The sequence below is a fragment of the Copadichromis virginalis genome, linkage group LG22, assembly GCF_057382275.1.
Source record: "Copadichromis virginalis isolate Kocher_CV1m ecotype Utaka linkage group LG22, C_Virginalis_male_GT1.1, whole genome shotgun sequence".
Taxonomy (NCBI): domain Eukaryota; kingdom Metazoa; phylum Chordata; class Actinopteri; order Cichliformes; family Cichlidae; genus Copadichromis; species Copadichromis virginalis.
Genome location: NC_140638.1, coordinates 26180068 through 26190359, shown reverse-complemented (window position 1 = coordinate 26190359; position 10292 = coordinate 26180068). Strand labels below are relative to the sequence as shown.

Sequence of the window (10292 nt, the reverse complement as noted above, 5' to 3'; positions counted from 1 at the left end):
ATTTTACAGATTCCTCAAAGCCGCAGATGGCATTTAAATGTGTCCTTAATTAACCCTTTAAGACCTACCATAGAACCAAGTCCGCCAGAGCTTATATTATATTTTTTCATGCTGTAGTGCCATTTTTGGGAGCATTTCAAGTTGCTATACATCAATACAACCATTATAGCCCAAGCTTTAATAATATGTCTGCATTAGGTGCACAGTAATTACACAAATTGCAAAAAAGTGCAATAAACTACAAAAAAATTGAAAATTGTTTTTGTTTTTTTAACATATATTTCTAGTCAGAGAAATTTAAGAGGCTTATCCCTCAAAACTGTAAATACAAAAAAGTTGCACAAACTAGTTTCCCACCACAGGAAATTTATTTTAAGTGTCTTCATAGTTTTATTTTTGAAATACACCAATTTTTATACACTGCAAGAAAAACGAAAATAAATATTATAATGCAAATTTGCAAAATAACAGCATGTGCATCAAAATAAACTATTTCCAGCAGTGCAATATGAGTCCTAAGCATCCCAGAAACGACACAGAAAGTCATAAACTCAAACATAACTTTTAAAAACACAAATATAGGCTCATAAGGCCCCGATCGTAAAAAACTACATTTCCGCAAAATGACGTATCTTCCGGTTTCGGGCAGGTCATGGCGGACATGCGACAGTTCACGCTGATGGACGTAGGAAGTGTTACAAACAGCTGATCGGATCGGCAAAGCGTGTTTCTGGAATATTATGTTTTTGTTGCTGCAAGTGCTTTTTATGCAGTTTTTGCAAAGCTATATGTGGAAGGAAACTGTGACCTAGGACAAGCTGATGGCATAAGATGTAAGTACAACTCCTCCGGTTTCATATGTAAAAAAAATTATTGCGTTAGCTTACGTGGTTGCAGTGCTACCGGGATTTAAAAATAGTTACGCAAAATGGAGCATGTCCGCTCTGACCGGCTTTAACCCTTGTGCTCCTCTTCGGGGCAGCCCCAGACCCCGGGGGTCCCAAAGTACCCCACCCTCAGTAGAGACAGGTGAATGAAAATGAAAAAAAAAACCAGAACGATCATTTGGGGTCGAAGAGTGCCCCAGAGCGATTCTAATGGGTTCGTCAGGGGATCGGGAAAGAAAATGTAGCACTTGGGGGCCACGCACAGAAGCTGCTGCGGCAGCGTGGGGGTCATTGATACCCCAGTACATAAAAATGAAGCATAATCACAATAATGATAATAATAATAATAATAATAATAATAATAATAATAATAAGAAGAAGAAGAAGAAGAAGAAGAAGAAGAAGACAACACACAGACGCTTCTGAGTTTTATTTTATTTGAAATTACACTCACGATACAACTGAGGCAATCTGGAAGGCCATACCTTTTAGGGACATGCGCAATAGGGAGGGTGCGTTTTTAAAATGCCCCCCCTCCCCCCCCGGGGCTGTATTTTTGATTACAATATCAACAAACTGTCCGTGTTTCAGGTGCTCGGTGCTGTACAGCGCCTTCGGTGGCTGTGAATACATGATCAGGAGACGTTGAATGGAAGGAATGAAACGCGGCATGAGGAGTCTTTTCCTGATGCTGTAATAATGTTCAGCGTAAAAGTCATCCTCCAAGTGTCACAGCGGGATGGAACGGACACACGCGCAGGCTCTGAGTTGGGAAACACAAGAATCTTTATTACAGCACACCAGGTGATCTATTTACAGAGGTGAGGGGGAAGGCGGGCTCCGGGGGTCCACACACAAAGGGAAAAGACGCTGAAAGTCCACACGCACTCCGTCCACTCCTCACGCTCCTCTCCACACTCCACAGAAAACACGATGACGTACTCCACTCCTCGCACACTCAATCACTCAGTAAACACAGGGGTTGGTCCAGGGAATGCGGATCGGCAACGGTCCAGCGACGAGAGAAACAGAGCTGCCGTCTTATAAAGGAGCTGGAACACTCTCGTAACGAGCCACAGGTGCGTGATGGCGACCAGGTGCATGGACCAAGGGCAGAAGCCCACAGGTGAGCTCCGCCCTGGCAGAGGGAGGAGGGAAAGAGAGGAAGGGAGAGAGCAGGAACAAAATGAAAAACATATGTAGCCATACTGAGCCGACTGGGTAGGCACAGGGACCCTGACACCAAGACTCGCAGACACTCGTGTTGTCTCTGGCTGGGGTGATTAGTCTTGCACCCGTTGCATGCTTCGGTGCGGTACTCGTTGATCACTAGGTCGAGTAGGTGATACACCTACACAGTTTTCACGGTATCGACGAGTAAAGAAGACGCCCAACCATCAAGCTCGGCGTCTTTAACTGAGAATATCCAAGGGCTCCACCGAGCCCCATGAGAACATAAGATGTAAAGTACGCTCCTGTGCCAAATAATCTCAGGGAAGCGAGGCGGAAGAATTTACACCGCTCCTTCAATTCGATCCTCTCCTCTTCTTCCCTTTTTCTTTGTTCTTCCTCCTTTCTCCTCTTCAGCCTTTCTCCTTCGAGTTTCTTCTGGGCCGCCATATACATCTCGTTGGTGTAGTGGTTTCCTCCATTGAAATCCACCATTTCATCAATTTCATCCAAAAGACAGCCCCAGAGTGTCGATCACAGCGATATTTCTTCCGTCTTTGCCCTCTGCCTCTTTTCTGAGACAGCTGTCGGTGACAGACTCAGGCGAAACGTCTTCTTTGAAAGCGTTCGCATCCCCCAGGATGGTGTTTCCGGATGCACTCTTTCCCGATCCTGTTTTACCGACCAGAAGGAGTCTCAGTTCTTCACGGGTCGCAGAGCCTGCAGGGTTGGGGAAATGATAGTAACATTTGAATCATTCTAGAAAAAAAAAACATAAAGCACTACGTTACACTAGGCTATTTTTTTGTTATCTTTGTATTGATGTTGACAGCAAGCAGTTTGCCCACATAACGCCAGTAGCACAAGCAGCACACATCCCTGGATCCGGCCTTTGGTCGCCAACATTTTCAGTAAGCTAAGAAAAGAAGAAAGAAAAAAAGAGGTGAAATTAAGGCACATTCAAGGAAAGTATATCAGATCAGATTAGCAAGTTAAACCACACTGAAAATACACGTTGAATAAACCATGGCCCCAAACTAGTTGGTTGTCCCATGTGTTTCCCCCGTAGCTCCTCCGGGCGCACACACAATGAGCCCTGGTTTCGCGACGCAGGCGTAGCAACAACCTCCTTCTACTCCTCACTGCCTCCTGTGTGTGTGTGTGTGTGTGTGTGTGTGTGTGTGTGTGTGTGTGTGTGTGTGTGTGTGTGTGTGTGTGTGTGTGTGTGTGAAGGAGGTACTGGGTTCCTCACAGACGGTGGTGTTCGCGAAACCCACCCTCCCCAAAGCTAAGGGCTCGCCAGCGAGGCGCGTGAGAGCGAGGAAAATGTTTTAAAAAAAGGGAAAGGAGGATGAGGAGACACTGAGGGTCCGAGGTCTAAACGGAAGGCTGTGTTCAGGTAACCCGCCCTCCGCAGACCTAAGCGTACGCTAGCGAGGCTCTTGAGAACGATGTAGAGGGAGCAAGGATGAGGAGGAGGCAAGGAGTGTCCAAACGGAGGGCGGTGTTCGCGTAATAGGCAGGCCACATAGCTGGTCTTTCACTAGCGAGGCAGATGAGAACGAAGGAGAGGGAGCAAGGAGTACGAGGCGCAACGGAGAGCCCGAGGTCCAACTAGAGGGCGGTGTTCGCGAAACCGGCCATCCGCAGACCTAAGCGTACGCTCGCGAAGAGCATAAACGGAGGGCCGTGTTCACATAATGGGCAGGCCAAACGGCTGTTCTTTCACTAGCGAGGCACTTGAGAACGATAAGAGGGAGCAAGGAGGATGAGGAGCAACGGAGACCCCGAGGTCCAACTGGAGGGTGGTGTTCGTGTAATAGGCAGGCAGGCCACACAGCTGCTTTTTCACTAGCGAGGCGCATGAAAACGAACGAGAAGGAGCAAGGAGGACGAGGAGCAACGGAGATCCCGAGGTCCTCACCGAAGGGGGTGTACACGAAATCGGCCATCTGCAGACCTAAGCGTACACTAGCGAGGAGCATAAACGGAGGGCGGTGTTCGCCTAATGGGCAGGCTAAACAGCTGCGCTTTCACTAGCGAGGCCCTTGAGAACGATGTAGAGGGAGCAAGGAGTATGAGGAGCAATGCAGGGTCCGAGGTCCAACTGGAGGTCAGTGTTCGCGTAATAGGAAGGCCAAACAGCTTCTCTTTCACTAGTGAGGCGCATGACAACGGTAGAGAAGGAGCAAGGAAGACGAGGAGCAACGGAGAGCCCGTGGTCCTCACTTAGGCCCATTTACGCGCAACCCAAGGCCCATCCGGCTAAGCGCTCGCCTGCGGGGAGCAGGAGAACGGGGGAGGAGGAAGGAGGTCGAGGAGGAACGGAGAGTCCGAGGTCCTCACTGAGGCCGGTGTACGCGAACACTCTCAAGAAGGAGACGATGATGATGATGATGTGAAGTTGAGAGTTGTTGCCGTGGCGCTTTGGGTTCCCTCCAGACCCCAAGGTTTGCCATCGTAACTTACGCGATCGATGGAGGGTTACAACCAATTAGGTGCCTTTGTCCGACGGTGTGACGAGACCCGCTATAGCTGGGGGTCCGCCTGACCCCCATCTGTCCCCACCGTGAACCGGCGCCCTGTTTCGCGACGAGACCTGGGTCCGTGCTGCCGGGGTCTGCGGGACCCCCCCCCCTTTTTTTTTTTGGTCCAGGGCGCACGAGGGTTAAGTATGCCTTCATAGCATCCCACCAAGTAGCCAATGTAGTGTCCTCTCGATTATTTGTCTGTTTGTAAAATTGTATTTCATCTCTTATCAATTTAATAAACCCAGAGTCTTTAATTAAGGACACATTTAAATGCCATCTGCGGCTTTGAGGAATCTGTAAAATATTTCCAAGACATAGAAAAATTGGCACATGGTCCGAGAATACTATATTACCAATACTTGAATCTATAGAGTTATTCACTAAGGCTTCAGAAATAAGAAAGTAGTCGATTCTAGTATAAACATTATGAGGCGGAGAGTAAAAGGAATATTCCCTGCCTTCTGGATGCATTGTCCGCCAAATATCATTCAGACCTAAATCTGAGGTCATCTGCCTTATGGCAACTACAGATTTACTCTCTGTGCCTCTCCTAGGAAGTGATCTATCTAGGTCTTGATCCAGTATTTGATTAAAATCTCCTCCTACCACTATTTGTGCACCTTCTAATTCCAAAAGATACTGTGACAGGTTGTGAAAAAAGGTGAGTATGTCCGCATTAGGTGCATAGATATTACATAAAATTATTGGTGTGTTCAGTAGTTGTCCATAAACCAATATAAATCTACCTTCCTTATCTGTTATTACTTTTGTTTCAGTAAAGCTAACTGCTTTATGAATCAGAACCGACACTCCCCTACTTTTACCAGTTCCAGGACTGGAAAAGACTTTACCTACCCAGGAACATTTAAGTTTTAAGGCTTCTGACTTACACATGTGCATTTCTTGAATAAAGGCTATATCAACTCTTGATAATGTAACACACGATACTTTACCACTACTGAATGTAGAGAAAGTTAGGATCTTAGGCTTATGGTCTCTAGGAATCGACTAAGGCGCGAATGACACACAGCTCAAAGAACAGTCAACATTTATTCAAAACAAACCAAAAACAGTCATTCAACAGTTCACAACAGTTCCAATTGTCCATATTTGGTGAGGACATCGACAGCCTTACTACATGCATTACTGACTATATAAACTTCTGTGTGGATAACACTGTACCTACCAGGACTGTACGGTGTTTCTCCAACAACAAACCTTGGATTACCCCAGAAATTAAAACCGTCCTCAAGCAGAAGAGGAGGGCCTTCAAATCCAGAGACAAAGAGGAGTTGAAAAGGGTGCAGAGAGAGCTGAGGGGACTGATAAGGAATGGGAAGGAGAGCTACAGGCAGAAGATGGAGAACCAGCTTCAACAAAACAACGTTGGTGAAGTCTGGAGAGGCCTCAGAACCATCTCGGGCCACAAACAGCAAAACTCTCTGCCTGGGAGGGATGTGAGATGGGCAAATGAACTGAATCATTTCTTCAACAGATTTGACTCAGTCATGAGGCAGTCTGCAACATCGGCTGCAGACTCACCCACCCCCACTGCTGCTGTTCCACTTCAGACACTTCACACCTCCTCTATTCACCCTGCTCACTCCCCCCCACCCCCAACAACAGCATCCAATACACACTCAACACAAGGCTCCAGCCTGTCTCTCTCAACCACCCAGGTTAGGAGGGAACTGAGGAGGATTAATGGCAAGAAGGCAGCGGGTCCAGATGGCATCAGCTCGAGGGTCGTCAGGTCCTGCGCGGACCAACTGTGTGGGGTGATGGAGCACCTCTTCAACCTGAGCCTGAGGTTGGGAAGAGTCCCACAGCTCTGGAAAACCTCCTGTGTTGTACCAGTGCCAAAGACTTCACGCCCCAAGGACCTCAACAGCTACAGGCCGGTGGCTCTGACATCCCACCTGATGAAGACCCTGGAGCGGTTGGTCCTGGCTCAGCTTCGGCGCCTAATAAGCTCATCACTGGACCCACTTCAGTTTGCCTACCAGCCTGGCATTGGAGCGGATGATGCCGTCATTCACCTCCTACATCGTTCCCTCGCTCACCTGGAGACCGCTGGAAGCACTGTGAGAATCATGTTCTTTGATTTCTCCAGTGCCTTCAACACCATTCTTCCCTCGGTTCTAAAGGACAAGCTGGTGAACTCTGGAGTGGACCATCACCTCACTACCTGGATCCTGGACTACCTCACCGACCGACCACAGTATGTGAGGACTCAGGGCTGTGTGTCGGACAGGGTCGTCTGCAGTACGGGGGCCCCACAGGGAACGGTTCTGGCTCCGTTCCTCTTCACCATCTACACTGCAGACTTCTCCCACAATTCCACCCAGTGCTTCCTGCAGAAGTTCTCTGATGACTCTGCAATAGTCGGCCTCATCACTGATGGGGACGACAAGGAGTACAGAGGTCTGACCCAAGACTTTGTGGACTGGTGCCAGCTGAACTACCTCCAGATCAACGCCAGTAAAACCAAGGAACTGGTGGTAGACTTCCGCAGGCACAAGCATTCTCCACTGCAACCACTGAACATCCAGGGTATGGACATTGAGGCTGTGGACAGCTACAGGTACCTTGGTGTTCATCTGAACAATAGACTGGACTGGACTCATAACTCAGACGCCCTCTACAGGAAAGGGCAGAGCAGGCTGTACCTGCTGCGGAGACTCAGGTCGTTTGGAGTGGAGGGCCCACTCCTGAAGAAATTCTATGACTCTGTTGTGGCTTCTGCTATCTTTTATGGCGTGGTCTGCTGGGGCGGCAGCATCTCTGCTGGGGACAGGAAGAGACTGAACAGGGTGATCCGAAGGGCCAGCTCTGTTCTAGGATGCCCTCTGGACCCAGTGGAGGTGGTGAGTGACAGGAGAACGGCGGCTAAGCTGGCATCCCTGATGGACAACATCTCCCACCCCATGCAGCAGACTGTGACAGCACTGAGCAGCTCCTTCAGTGGGAGACTGCGGCACCCACGGTGTGGGACGGAGAGATTTCGCAGGTCTTTCCTCCCCACTGCTGTCAGACTCCATAATAAAGACTTTAACTGATCAAGCACACACATCCATACATATGCAATAATACTAAGTGCAATAATCCTTTCTGTCATCGTTGTATTTTTACTCAGTTGTATATAGTATTTGTATTTGTATTCTATTTTTATCTTATTGTATATTTATTTTATTTTATTCTACTGTATATAGTATTTTATTCTATTCTGTACAGTTGTGTACTGTATTTATTCTTATTGTATTCTAATTTTTGCCTCATAACTTTTGCACTGTCCACTTCCTGCTGTGACAAAACAAATTTCCCACGTGTGGGACTAATAAAGGTTATCTTATCTTATCTTATTTGTCAGTCTGTGTATTCAGTTTTAGAGTTCAGAGTTCAGTGTTCTTTTCAGTTCAGGTGTGTGAGTATAGTGTTAATGTTAGTAGTACTACCCGGGTAGCGTATTGTTCTGAGATCTCATAAGCTTATCTGTCAAGAAGTCACGCAGTTGTCACTTTAAGTAGGCTGGAAATCTTTCCTGCATCGCAGCTGGGGATCCGGAATCCTGGCTCGCAACTTTAGACTCCAACAAAAAAACCAACCTGCACAGGGCAGTGAACATATTTTACATGAATATCATATAACAACTTAATCAACACTAGTGACCAAATGTCTCTCACTCTTTGTATATAACGACTTAATGCAATCAATAATAAAATTAATCAAAGAGCCTTAAAACAATTTCCACATCATACAAATTTAACTCAAATCTCATATTTTGTGAACAGCAGTCACATCAATCCAATGAATTGAGAGAATGTACATTACTGATGCACGAGGAAAGTGCAAAACATGGTCGCAGTACTATTTAGCCAAAGACTGCTCATATTTATCATCTCATTACAATAAATAAAACTTACCTACTAGCTTCCAAAGAAATATTTCCGATTGGTTTAAAACATTTACAAGTGAAGAAATAAAAAGATAATACAGCACTTAAAAGGAACACATGGAATTTACATTATACTAAGCTAATGATTAGCTAACGATTAGCTTGCTATGCTAGCGCAGTTAGTCAACTCACCGGAAATGAACAAACAACACAAAAACAGAGGTACATCAGCACCAACAAAAAGTGTCCGCGCTTCCCAACAAGCGGAAAAGTAAAATCCAATTTGTGTCTTCACACACAACCTTTTTCTTGAACAAGGATTAAAGAAAAACTCGGTGAGTAGCTCCGACCAGCATACGTAGCCTTAGCGCTATTCTCCTTCTCTACAGTTCTCAACTCAAGTTCACAAGCACTAAACAATCTCATAGTGCCACCTACTGACATTCTTTGGGAACAGCAGTTCATTTTCATGAGGCAAATTTTAGGTGGGTTACAATAACTTTAGATATGTTAATATTTTCTTCCTCTTAATCCCGTTATTCAACCCCTTAACATTCCAGCTGGCTATTTTGAAATCTGTCTGTCTATCCATGTTATATGTTGTCTCCTTGACCTGGAGACAACATATAAGATGACACCGCCATGGACCTCAACCTGCAGGCTTTGTGTTACCTGTTTCTTTATACAGGAGCATGTAGGGGTGGACTGCCTTTTTATTTGATTACCCTTTTCTCATGTTTTTCTTAGTTAGGGACATTTTGGGGGACGTTATACTCTTACTTGTTAAACACATGCTCCCATCCACTCTCTTGGTCCAGAAGCTCCATAATCCAAGTGTCCCAACTCAGGTCTGATGGCATTTTTTCAGTGGTGTTTTTAACCTCTTGGGAACTTTCACTACATTCCTTACTTGATGCAGAAAGAAGAAACGAGTCAGGGATGCATAGCAAGCACAACAAGACACCAGCAGCCCAGACCTTTCACCAACTGAAGACATTTGCAGCACCATAAAACATGACAGAGAAGAGCTGGGACTATGTGAAAGGGTGAAGTGCTGCAGTCAAGTTGCAATGGTCCTATCTTTTATACAGTCTATGGTTCACTCTATTAGGATGTGATTATTTCCAAGGTCCATTTAGTTTTAGTTAGCTGAAGCTAAACCAGAAGTTAAAACGAGATGGTGAAAAACATTTTTAGTTAATGTTACGACTGTTGTCGTAATGTTGTCTCATATGTAAATCTGAGTGTGCAGGTGCCTTTCCGTGATTGGTGCATCCATGGGACGACCCATACAGATTGGCTAATGACCTGGAGACAACATATAAGATGACACTGCCGTGGACCTCAACCTGCAGGCTTTGTGTTACCCGTCTCTTTATACAGGAGCATGTAGGGGTGGACTGCCTTTTTATTTGATTACCCTTTTCTCATGTTTTTCTTAGTTAGGGAGATAAGACATTGTCATTTGGTTTTATTCTTTTCATAAATAAGTTTTGTACATCCTTTAGATACGGCCCCTTTTGTTTGTTGTTTTGGGGTCCACCCCGAAGCTATAGTTCGCTCCTTTCCTTTGTTAGAATTCAATCACTGTGAAAAAAAATCACCATCAAAATTGTACTGGTTGTGTGATGTGCTGCTTGGGGTCAGACAGGGGTGGATCACCCTTATATTATGGTCTGGCCACCCTTAGAAAGGCCATAACACTAACTAAAATGAAAATTAAAACTAGACTTATAACTGGCTGATGTCCTTACCAGTGCCCTTGGGTCTGAACTGTGGGCTCCTCTTTCCAGGTGTTCGTACTGCCTG

General features: G+C 45.9%; 1 long non-coding RNA gene across 1 annotated transcript; it reads right to left on the bottom strand.

Moving 5' to 3' along the window:
* Nucleotides 1-1920: 1920 nt before the first annotated feature.
* On the bottom strand, nt 1921-9181 carry LOC146683507 (uncharacterized). Its single transcript, XR_014917571.1, has 4 exons — nt 8676-9181; nt 8044-8193; nt 2906-2973; nt 1921-2777 (listed from the first exon to the last, which is right to left on the bottom strand). It is a non-coding gene; the product is annotated as an uncharacterized LOC146683507 (long non-coding RNA).
* Between the last annotated feature and the right edge of the window lie 1111 nt (nt 9182-10292).